We start from the raw sequence: 13,095 nt of genomic DNA on the forward strand, positions 1-13,095 counted from the left end.
TCCGACCCTCACGGCCTGTCACTGGCAGACAGACACCCGAATTAATCCGATCCTTACCTCTCCCCCATCTGTGGTGGTAGGAACTTAAGTCAGTGATACCCGGAGACACCGAGTTTGTGACAGGTCAGCATCCGAGTTCCCGGATTGATCGATGGCGGCCTGTCTGCACACCGCAAGCCGGAACGCCAGGCTCAAATGACTTATTACCACCGTTCTTAATTTGTTCTGACTTGTTTGGCCACTCTCCATTAATATAGCCCGGTAATGCCCATGGGGTTTGAGGGAAACAATTACAGATTTACCGGCTTATTATACGAGAAAAATCCTCACATGGCAGAATAGAGTTCACACACCAACACACGGAAATGCTTAGAGTACAGTTTTGCGTCTAACCAGATTGTTTCTCTCTAGAAACGGATTCATTTTAAATCCCATTACAAATGACAAATCTTACGTTCAATGAAAGCAGTTGTATGTCCAACCAGGATAGATGGCTATCCAGCCAGAGCTGATGTTTGTCCAACTAGGGTTGTATAATACCCAACGAGAGCAGTATCATACCCAACGAGAGCAGTATCAACCAGAGCAGTATCATACCCAACCAGAGCAGTATCATACCCAACCACAGATTATCATGCCCAACCAAAGCAGTCTCATGCTCAATCAGAGCAGTATCATGTATTATGTCCAACGACTATAATATCACGCCCAACCAGAGCAGTGTCATGCCTAATCCGAGGAGTATCATGCCCAACCAGAGCAGTATGATGCCCAATCCGAGGAGTACCATGCTCAACCAGAGCACTATCATGCCCAATCCGAGGAGTATTAAGCTCAGCCAGAGCACTATCATGCCCAATCCGAGGAGAATCATGCCCAATCAGAGAAGTATCATACTCAACCAGAGCAGTGTCATGCCCAATCCGAGGAGTATTAAGCTCAGCCAAAGCATTATCATGCCCAATCCGAGGAGTATCATGCTCAATCAGAGGAGTACCATGCTCAACCAGAGCAGTGTCATGCCCAACTAGAGCAGTGTCACGCCCAATCCGAGGAGTATCATGCTCAACCAGAGCAGTATCATGCCCAGCCAGAGCAGTATCATGCCCAATCCGAGCAGTATCATGCCCAATCCGAGGAGTATTAAGCTCAGCCAGAGCAGTGCCATGCCCAATCCGAGCAGTATCATGCCCAACCAGAACAGCATCATGCCCAACCAGAGTATCAGTATCAGGCTCAATCCGAGAAGTATCATACCCAACCAGAGTAGTATAATGCCCAATTCGCGGAGTATCATGTTCAACCAGAGCAGTATTATACCCAACCAGAGCAGTATCATGCCCAATCCGAGAAGTATCATGTTCAACCGGAGCAGTATCACACCCAACCAGAGCAGTATCATACCCAACCAGAGCAGTATTATACCCAACCAGAGCAGTATTATACCCAACCAGAGCAGTATCACGCCCAACCCGAGGAGTATCATGTTCAACCAGACCAGTGTCATACTCAACCAGAGCAGTATCATGCCCAATCCGAGAAGTATCATGTTCAACCGGCGCAGTATCACACCCAACCAGAGCAGTATCATGCCCAATCCGAGGAGTATTAAGCTCAGCCAGAGCAGTATCATGCCCAATCCGAGGAGTATCATACCCAATCCGAGGAGTATCATACCCAACCAGAGCAGTATCATACCCAACCAGAGCAGTATAATGCCCAATCCGAGGAGTATCATGTTCAACCAGAGCAGTACATTTTCATATACGAAGAAAACAGTATCGTGTCTAACCAGGGCAGTGTCAGGCCAAACCACAGCAGGATCGTGTCTAACCACAGCAGTATCAGGCCAAACCACAGCAGTGTGGTGTCTAACCACAGCAGTATCGTATCTAGTCACGGTAATATCAGGTTCAACCACAGCAGTTTCGTGTCTAGTCACGGCAGTATCAGGCCCAACAACAGCAGTAACGTGTCTAGTGAAAACGTCTAGTGAAACGTTAGCCATTTATTAACCATGTATTTCATCAACGAAAACGTTCCCTTTGCATGGCCTCACCTTGTACCAGAAAAAGACGTGTTATCATTTGAACCTCATAGTGTTGTGATCATATGCTGGCATCGTGAGTGTCAAGTCTATGTATGAAATGTAAAAATATCACAGCCTAGAGAGTAAAACCAGAGCAGCAACGACAGTGAGGGGGCAAATGTGGCACATGCAATTAGGATGTTATTTGAAACCAACAGGTAAATGCTCCCCCACCATGACTTAGACAAAATTAGATAAAATATGTATTTATTGCTGAGTGCAGTACATCAGGTTTTAATGATCTGAAAAGCTATGACTATGACGTGACTTCGTATTTTAAAAATACAAAGACCAGGCTTCGAGGATGCTTAATCCCTCAGCAGAATCCTTGTGTATGAAGGAAATGAAGTGAAATGAGGCCTCTTGTCAGTTTAGGATTTTAGTTCAACTGTGTATGTTAATGCTTAAAATGTACAGCAGGTAATTACACGCCACTTGCACCATGACTTCGGAACAGCAGGTAATTACACGCCACTTGCACCATGACTTTAGAACCTGCAGAATTACACAGACATTTATACAGAGCAAATTAGTGAAGACTTTCATCCAATCCAGCAAAGAATCCACAATACACAATGGCGCTCTCGGTTATATATTGACATGTCGTGTGGTCCATAGTTTCATTTTAACAAGTATGGTCCCTGGAGGTTTGCTCAAGTACTACATGTATGAAGAGCAAAGTGAAAACTATTTCCACGACTATATGCTGAAAACCATTCATGAATAGCTATGACTAAAAGGCTCACTCATTAAAATGGCCGATGAACGTTTTACGTCATATTCACACTGTGAACAGTCCTGTCCCAGCTAACCTTTCTCATCTGGTTAATTGAAAGGTGAGAGGATGGGCTAATCCATAATTAATTAGTAGCCGTTAGTGGTTTTTAATGAATGTAACCTTCTCCCTGTTTGTTTAGGTCGTTCAGCTGTGGATCAGGTATATTTATGTGCAAGCGTAAGGCTTGTTATTACGGAGCCGTAAAAGTGACATGGTTAGACAAAAATTAAATAGAAAAATAATGCACACACACACAACTTTTAAAGTATCAGTTATGCTTTGTTTAATAAGTCGTGCTCACGCGATAACTGACCAATATCTTTACTAAGTCATGCGAACGACATATTAAAAAAAAACATAACTGAAACTTTAAAAGTTTGTGTTGTTATTTTTTTCTTCTATTTATAATCTTTTTCTAACCTTGTCAATTTTACGACTGAGTATGTTATAGCTCTAATAAGGTTTATTAAATTGGAGGCTAAATGAAAATGTGTCTACATAGAAAGAGTTTTTGGTCATATACAGAATGCCAACTCAGCCCTAGCTCAGTCGGCGATAAACCAGTGTTATACCCATACATAAATGTCTCATCGCTTGTGTATTAATGCTTCACACTGACGTTTAAGGTTCTTTATGTCTGCAGAATCGGTATCTTTACTTGCGTTGCATTCATTGTGAAAACTGTAAAAAAATAGTGGAATTCCATATCTTCGAACTGGCTTTACCCATACCGCGTCCATTCAGAGATGTCTAAGATACAATGCCGTTTGTTTAGGGTCACATTGCAGAACGTTATCCCTGGAATGTACCGGATGTTGCTTAGCTCTTAGAGGAGGTATTCAGACTGGATTGGCCGTATTGATCTCACATGGTTGTGAAAGTGTAATGGAAAAGCTAGTGGAAAAACAAGACTTGTCGGCATTTGCGTGACCGCCTTAACAAAAGGCACAGTTACTCAGCGTCATAGCTTCTGATAAGTTGCTTATAACATATTTAAGTCTTGGTAACTACTCTGTGGTAATCTTTTCTTCTAAAACAATTACTTACTTGTTCAGCTGTCCTACAGAAGAGCCATTTCATGAGTCTCAATCGATCATTGTTGTTTTATTACCTGAAAGGTTTCCATAGATACAGCCACAACATACCGTGGACATCACAGACAAAAATGAAAACCTGCGGTGCAAAAATGACGGAGTAAGAATTCGCAGGCGATAAAGTCAGATAATGTTACCGCTCAACTTATCGGATTTCTGAAATAACATAAAATGATCATCAGTATCCAATGTAAAAGGTTGAAAGGCAAACCAAGCATGTACCGCAGATCTTTTTGCCACTCTATCAGTCCTACAGAAACCTAGTTGGTGCCAAGCAAAATTATTCCGTAATTACAACGTATTATATCATAATTACGAGAAATAACGAGAAAACTTGTTGGGAAATACAACAGTTTTGTTGCAATTACCACATACTTATTATGTCCATCATTTGTGCAGTGCACTGCATGAGACACTGTGCTTGCTATCAGACAAGGATGAGCATGGTCCAAGCTGATTTTATCTGGGTCCGTGTTTAAAGTATGCACATAGTCTTCTGGTCGACAGCTGTTGTTTAAGACATGTATTCATAGCAATGAGAACTTTTATGTGAATTCTTTCTGGAGGAAAATATTTCGCGCCGATCGTGTTTTATCATAGCTACGAACGAACCATCCGGGAATGAAAGTATCTACTTATTACGAGTTTCGTATTTTCAATCTATCTGGCACAACCAGGCTTCCTTATTTTTCTAAACAGGTGAACAAATAGTTCATTCATCTCTTTGATTTTGCCTTACCCAAGCCTGCATCCCTTGTGTGACGTCATCCAGGTTCATGGTTTAAACAGGTTGATGGCGCATGTGATATTTTGTTCGTGGTATTTAACACTGTCGTCATAATATGATTTGTCGTGTCGCAAACTAAGCCAATCCCAATACGGCAAAGACTTTGAATGGAATTTAAGCCTTAAAGGACACTACAAAGGAAGCTTCTCAACTTTTTTGCTGGTGTGTAAAATGGCTTTAAGGTACAGTTTATAAGTCCCAAGCAGCCTCTCTGGAAATTAAGTCATCAATGACACATGTAGTGTCTGAAACAAATTGTTCAGCGGAGAGGTCTTCATTCAATGTATGTTCATCGATGGAGTCAATTCCGAATATTTTTCACCACTGACGGAAAATATGTATAAAATAGAGGGGTTATTAAGAAATATAAAATAAGCCTCAAATTTGTTTTTTTTCTAATTTTTTGCCCTTTCTTCATTTTCCTTAAAACTATACTTTTCATTTTATTGAATCGTTTAACCAAAAAATATTTCACTTGTATGACGTCAGTCAGCTTTAAGATAGAAACAGTTTATTGTTATCACAATTCATTTTTCTCTTTGTATTAAATATTGATATTTTTATATAACCAGTGGCGCCGCTCATAATTCAGTCCTGACACGAGATAAGCTATGAACTGATTTTGTATGAAGTATTGTTGTTAATCCGGAAGTGTGACGTATAACAGAGCTTATGTTGAAAACATATATCGCTTGATCGCTGCTTTCATCTTACAATTCTTTGCTCTGTAGGTATAATAATTATTTCCCAGAGATTTCAAAGTTAAACACATCTTCTAATCTAATATTTATCGAACAACTGTGTGATTCTAAACACATCCCTTTCCGGTTTGAGGTTATCATAATAAAGGTCATCTGTGTACAAAAACTTTGAAAACTTCTTTTTCGATTCTTTTTTTTGTGTGTTTTGTAATACGAAAACAAGTATGCAACGTCCATATAGCTAGTCTCCACGGCACTTTACACCTTTCTTCCATCTCTAACACAAAATGTAACGTGTCTACGCAGCCATGTATTTTTTCTCTCTGTGGTACAGCTAGCGTTTGAACAACGGCTCATGCATGATGTGATCCAAACGCGGTAGTGTTTAGATAGATTTTAAAAAATTACGACAAAGGAGAGTTTTGTGAAAGGACAACAATGTCTTTGATAGTAATTGTTTTAGAATTGCCTGGAAATATTTAAAATAGCCAATCGTTTTATAACTGCATACCAACAATGCTTATCGAAATCGTAGTTTTTAAATTCGTAGTTTGGGTTTCAAGGTGGGGCCAGCTCTTGTAACAGCCGTTTACAATTAGAATTCGATTCATAATTACCATCTAAGAGGTTGTTATATTTTTCCACCAGGTAGCGGATGACCTAACATGTGTACTGTGCCGAGGAGACTAGCTATAGGTATAAAGAAGTTGTATACTTCTAGTTAATGTACTGCCGTCTATGTCATGGTGAAGTTAGAAGGCATGACACCACACTCAGTCACATTAAACTGACACCGAGAAAACTAGTCCCGTTTCCTCCCTTCATCATGTCAAGTAAAATCGTTGTGTCAATAAACAAGTCATTGGTAGGTCCGATGTGTACATTCCCATGTGTACATTTTGTAAAACCTGTTTGAGGATTTAAATTTTTGTCAACCAGTGTCAGATCGTATTGCAAACAGAAAATCACTGCTGGAGTTTTTCTGGAACATTTGCGAGGACAAGGGATACCCCATTCTAGGGAAATGAGAAATATTGTATTGTGTGCCTCTTACTCAAAGTGCGTTTATGACGACAACTCGCGCCTGATAGCATTGTGCCGCTGCAGATTTTCTTGATGTGCAATTTTTAGCTTACTGTGAACTCAGTTATGCCACATCCTATGAATAAAAATGTACGCTTTTTAAACTTTATCTGCGATACTTTATGCATGCACTTTACATTTGGTCTTTACATTTTTTAATCTAATAGTTTGAAACCATAAACTATAGAGAAAAAATGAATTATAAAATGTTGACTTTCAAACAAGCCAAAAAATGGCTTCTGTCTGCATGCAAGGGTGACCTATCATGCAAGCGGTATTCAACAAAACAGCATCAGGGAAGGTAATTATCTTTAAGGGACAAAAGTTATTGTGACGTTCTCCTGTGACGTAACAGAGGACGTCAAATAATATTAAAACTCCTTGCAGCCATTCTGTCAAGCATAAAGACGCGATCCTTTTCTGACGTCAAGGGAGTGACGTCACCCATTGTTCTAAGGCCATACCGCTGAATCGGTGTAGTCATGCCGGCGGGGTTAGGCGGAGTATCTACAGAGCAGTTAGGCTGATCGCATTTATCCTTATTTTCAACATGGCCTCTGTGGACTATTTGGAAACAGTGCATCCGCTTGACTATCCCATTGTAAGTAAAGCATTGTGCTACGTGTTACGGAGAAATAATATGTGAGAAAAGTGAAGCAAATGACAGGCCTAGAACTAGTAGCCATATCTTGACCGCTTTGAGCGATTTTACAGCAGAACTTGTTTATCAACACTTCTCCGTAAACAGACACTGTTCTCTGGAAACGTTACTACTGGTACAACCCTTCTTTTTTTTCTCTCGCCACTGCATTTCTCCGTAGCCAGATTCTGTTCACGTTCCGTCTGCTGAAACCCACCCTTGGTTTATACTCTCCGTTCTATATTTCTACATATGTTTGTTCACCATCCATCATGCTGAAGTCCATCCATGTATTATACTCTGCCTGATACATTTCTCCACAACCGGAGTTTGGTCTCTGTGAACGTCACATTTGCTAGAATTCAGACTTGCTTTATACTCTCATCGCTACATCCTCCGTAGCAGGATGTTGTTCATTCTGAACGCTACATCTTGTAGACTTATCTCATTAGCACATTTCTCTGCAGCCAGATGCTGTTCTCTGTGAACGTTTCATCTGCTAGATCTCAGATATGTTTTATACTCTCATATCAATATTTCTCCTTCGCGAGATGCTGTTCTCTTTAAACACGCTAGAATCCAAACATGTTCATTCTCACTCCTACCCTTCTCCGTATCGAGATATTGTTTTCTAAAGGTCACATCTGCCATAAGCCAGAACTTGCTTACTCTCACCGCGAGGTCTCTGTGGCTTTTGGTTAGCACGCCACCGTGGCACATTGACTCCGTAGCCTCCCACTCATGCGGTCCCTGTACATGTGAGTTCAGCTCATCCAGCTCATGCTGCCTTCCTTTCCTGTCGTAAGTGGGAAGAACTGACAACAGCCTGTGGATGGTCATGGGCTTCCCCCGGGCTGGGCCAGGTTTTCTCCCTCCACAATGCTGGCCGCCGTCGTATAAGTGAAATATTCTTAGTGCGTCGTAAAATCCGAATAAATTTATCAAATAATTCAATACCCTGGCTGGTTAATGTTTGGCTATCTACGATTCCAGCTCGCTTTACCCTGCCCATGAGCCCGAGCGCTATTTTTTCAGAGTACTACTTTAACTGATTGAACTCCATGTTATAAAGATTCACAGCATAGAGAATAAACCCAGCGAAGAGACGATAGTGTGACAGTTGGAAATATTCACACTTGACTGGTGAAATACGGCCTCTTGACAATTTACCTCGGTTAGGATTTTATTTTACGTGTCTAGGTAAATGCCTTAACTGTAGCGAATTATACACACAGCTCAAGTTAGACTATCTAAATATAACTGAAAATAATTCTTATGTTCTTTGTGTGACTATGCATATAATCCCGGTGTCAGATTATTAAGTGCCGACCAATGCAGTCGCTGTGAGTTCAAGTCCAGCTCAGCTCCGGCCGTACGTGGGAAGTCTCCCAGCAGCCTGCGGATGGTCGGGCTCTGCCCGGTTTCCTTCCACCATATTGCTGGCCGCCGTCGTATAAATGAAAAATTCTTGAGTACGGCGTAAAACACCAATCAGTTTAATAAAATATTAAGTGCAGATCCGATCATCTGAATGAATGGGCTAACACAAACGCGGTCCAAATCAAAGAACCATCCGCTTGTTGCCACAGGGAGGAAAAATAAATAAATATGAAGTTTCATCAGCCTTATACATGATATTCATGCACTAACCACACGTAGTCAATATTAGTATGATGATATCGTGCATTTCATTTTATAGTTTCAGGCGTTGGTTTCTAAACAGTTCGCTGAGCGAAGGAGCACAGTTTCTAGCGCGTAAGTCCTCAATGTCGCAATGATAATACTTATGATTTTATCCTATGATCACCGTAGGATATAAGAATAGATACAAAATTCAGCTATAGCTATAAGCCTTAAAGAGCGGAATCTACAAAGCTATTTTTACCAATATCCAAAACTTCAATATAGACCTCAGTATTTGTAATTTATTGTACTGTACCACAAGAACTAAAGCCACGTTTCAAATTTTGACAAAGTGTCTTGAAACTGGCTGTATGGAGTCAGCTATTCCTGGAAGCTAGTTGAGCTGCTATAATTTTGGACCTGAATGTGAGGCTTATCAGAGTAAATCCATGGTTGTGATTGGGGTACTATTTTTTGTTATGGCCGAGAGGGATAGCACGCCACCTCGGCAGAATCACCTGGGGTCCTCTCACCAATGCTAAGGCAATCAGTTCAGTTCCAGATCATGCTGACTTTCTCTCCGGAGGTCTGTCAGCAACTTGCGGATGGTCGTTTTCCCAGGCCCCTGTCCGGTTTCCTTACACCAGTATGAAATATTCTTTAGTACAGCGTAAAACACCTGGAACTAAGAGTACTTGACCTGTTGTTTCTCAAAACAAATCTAGCAGACTAAGGATTTCTGGGATGGCAAAGTAAAAGCATTCTATTCAACTTTTAAGTTTTGACCTTTGTGAAAACTGGCGTTGTGTAATAGACTTTATGTCTTCAGGTGTAGTGTTTTTCACAGCAGGAATTAGAGACGATATATTTAATTCCATGTCCTAATTCCATATCCTATATCCCGCATCTCAGAGATTACTGATTTTACTACTTCACCGGTACATGTGTACTTAAACGCTTTCACTGGTCGCAGGTTCAACACTTCTGGCTTCTCTTTTCAAACAACACCATTTGCAAGTCAGTGCATAACTAAACAGGGTGTTTGTTCTGTTTACATAACGAATGAGTATCGTGATATATGAAGGATCAGTACTTTTTTACCCACAGCTTGGTTCTCCACCATTGCGGGAAAGCTGGCTATAATGTTTTACCTAAAATCCATGGCGTGACGTGATGTGTAATCGACTATTTTCACTCTTTAGGGCCCGTGCAAGCAGCTGTACAAAACAGACACGCGCAATTCATTAAAATGCTTTTCTTCGCACTTCAAACTATGTGGTCGACGAAAAAAATTTCGCCATGTTGTTAAAAAAAGTGAATAAAAGCCGCTTCACATAAGCGTGTACTCATTCGTTTCCAAACTAACTTACTTCTGCTTTATTGCAACAGAAATCACACAAATTATAAAATAGATAAATTCTGGCAACTGTATATGCACGAATCAGAATTCGGTGATTAAATTTGCTGACCAACAAAGACAATGTTCATAACCAAAAAGCTGCCAAAAGAAAAATATTACAGTAAACTGCCCAAGAAATATAAGGGAGATGTCCTTTTTTATTTATTTATTTTTTGATACGGCTATTTTTAGGTATTACAAAGGTAAATTGTGAAGTTATCTATTTGATTTAATTGATTGGTGTTTTACGCCGAACTCAAGAATATTTCCCTTACTCGACGGCGACCAGCATTATGGTGTGTGGAAACCGGGAATACCCTTGACCATCCGCAGTTTGCTGACAGACCTTCCCACGTACGGCCGCAGAGGAAGCCAGCATGAGCTGGACTTGAACTCACAGTGACCGCACTGGTGAAAGACTCCTGGGTCATTACGCTGCGCTAGAGCGCTAACCAACAAATGAACAAGTGAACTGAAATATTCTTGAGTACGGCGTAAAACACCAATCAAACAAATCAATGAATGATAATCAGTGTCACTTTTATCAGTTAGTTCACTAGATCAGGGGCGGATTTAGAAATTTGTAGGCACATACTAAATTATTACAAAAAGTAATTACAAGGATAAAACCATTAGGTTCAAAGAAACTTGGTTTTGTGTTTTCCGTTTGGCACTTGAGGAAAAAACTTTTTTTTCACATCTTCCCTAAATATTTGTCCTCCATCAAACACTGTGCGCTCTGTTTTTAGTGTCACATCTCTTGCTGTCGATACCAGCCCTAAACCCTCCACGGATATCGGACCCTCCGAGGTCGTTCCCCCTAGTCCGGGCGAGGCATCCGTTGCTGCCCACGTAAGTCTGTCTGACGATCAAACCAATTCCGGGAACGTCATCACAACATACTCTGCAATGTCCTCGGCTGATGACAGCTGCTATGCTCTTAACACCACGGACAGCTTGTCAGACAGAAATCTCCAAGAGGCGCCCTCTGACGGCAGCTCCTCGCACAACTCTAATTCCAAGTCCATTGATCGGAGCGAGACTACACCGTCGACATCCCGTCAGGGGGAGCTTTCTCCTTACATGCTCCAGAGAACACCAGCTTGCCTTCACACGGCACTGTCCTCCTTGAGGCCGAGGAAACAATCACGCCATGAAAAGAAAGGTGAGCTGAAACGTGTTAATCAACGTGAAAACCACAATGTCAAGGTTAGGGCGTTTCAGTTCTAGGTTATTTTGGGACCATGTATTTGTCACATTCAAGATGACCACAACGTAACCGTTACCCTTGATAAATGACAAAAACAAAATCCTTAGGCTAATTGACTATTGTCTTCTGGTGACTCTAGTTCCAGATATTCTGCTGAACGCAATCCAAATACCTCGTGGCTGATAGTACAAAATATCACCTGGTAAATAAAGCCTTACACCTTTCTTCATTGAAGTTCGAAATCCCATCACTTTTCGAGTATAACATTGTTTGGTAGGCTGAGTTTAAATATGTTTCCCCCGATTCAGCTTAAAATTAACACAGAAAACCTTACCTGTAATTCTACGCGAGGTATTACACATATGCTTCATTACTCCGCGTGCGCATTTTTGGTGACGTAGTTTCGCTATGTATGTGAACGAATAACAATCTAAATGCCGTTATACTCAAGAGAGTTTTCTCTCAATAATCTTCTACTTTATTTTTACAGCTGTATCGTTCAAGGGTGCCCGACGCCTGTTCAAACCTCGTGGAGCTGTTCTTGGCACGCTTCACCATAATTCAGCGGATAAAGGGCTCTCGTCATACAGAGGCTCCCAGTGCACGTCCATTGCCATGACCGCCATCATGGCGTCCAAGTCACTTCCGGTGCACACCTGGATAACGTCGGATATTGACGCCATTATACGATCAGGGGACAGGCTCCACGGGCTGCTGATGTCAGACATAGAAGCAAAAACCGGTGATAGCCACCTCTCTCTACACCAGGTACAATCCGGTGGGGAATATGTTTACACCATCCCTGCCCCCAATCCAAACCTCAACAGTTGGTTTCACGGCAACCCCGTGGCCCTACAAATGAGCATGAGCAAATCTCTTCAGTTTCAGGGCAAGGTCGGAAGTCACAACGCATGCTCTAAAATGAACAAAACTGGGGATATTTCCATGGAGGACGCTCTAAGTCACATATTTGATTATGGGTATGATGGCGCATTGATCGCTGTGGGAGAATCCACGGGAGCGGTTATGCAAGATTTTAGAGGGAGCATTCGTTACTTTGACTCGCAAAGTCACAATAAACAGGGACATGCAGTTCGTAACGGTACTGCTGCCCTTCTGAAATTCCAGTCCATCCGACACTTTGTAAGCTACCTGAGGTGGAAAGAGAAGAACCCAGCGAGTGTATTTGAAATATTGGGTGTGACCTTCAAAGTCCTGGGGAGGTATGTCCTGAGTGATGGCCACGAGGATTAAACAGCCCTAACATCTCTTGCCACACACCTGAATAATCTTACTAACAGCCTTTCTTACAACTATACAGATGCTTTTAACTTTACTTTCGGATGGTATGTCTATGTAATTGTGCTTTGTTTTCCTTTTTTTCTAGATGTTTGTTTGAGTTACACGTATCTCAAAAAGGCACACTGGTTTTGTAAATGTTCACCATGGTTTTTGTTATTACGTGTGTGCAATACAGGCACAAGGTAAAAAAGCCCAGGTCGTCGTCGCATTGATTCTATTTCTTAATCATACATCTATATGTATGTGATATTCTTGTTAAGCTTAATAAAAGTACGCGAATAATATGAAAATAAGGTCGCACTAAGCTGCTTTATCACCGATAAAAAGGAGTGACATAAGCTAGTCTTAGTAAGGTGACGAGAAGGAAACTGACAAACGATTCGCTAACT

The 13,095-nt window shown here is 41.3% G+C and overlaps 1 long non-coding RNA gene across 1 annotated transcript; it reads left to right on the forward strand.

Moving 5' to 3' along the window:
* The first annotated feature begins 7,024 nt into the window (after positions 1–7,024).
* LOC135472704 (uncharacterized) lies at positions 7,025–11,079 on the forward strand. The gene is made up of 3 exons (XR_010444548.1): positions 7,025–7,133; positions 8,872–8,927; positions 10,944–11,079. It is a non-coding gene; the product is annotated as an uncharacterized LOC135472704 (long non-coding RNA).
* The last annotated feature ends 2,016 nt before the right edge of the window (positions 11,080–13,095 follow it).

The sequence above is a fragment of the Liolophura sinensis genome, chromosome 8 (assembly GCF_032854445.1).
Source record: "Liolophura sinensis isolate JHLJ2023 chromosome 8, CUHK_Ljap_v2, whole genome shotgun sequence".
Lineage (NCBI taxonomy): Eukaryota > Metazoa > Mollusca > Polyplacophora > Chitonida > Chitonidae > Liolophura > Liolophura sinensis.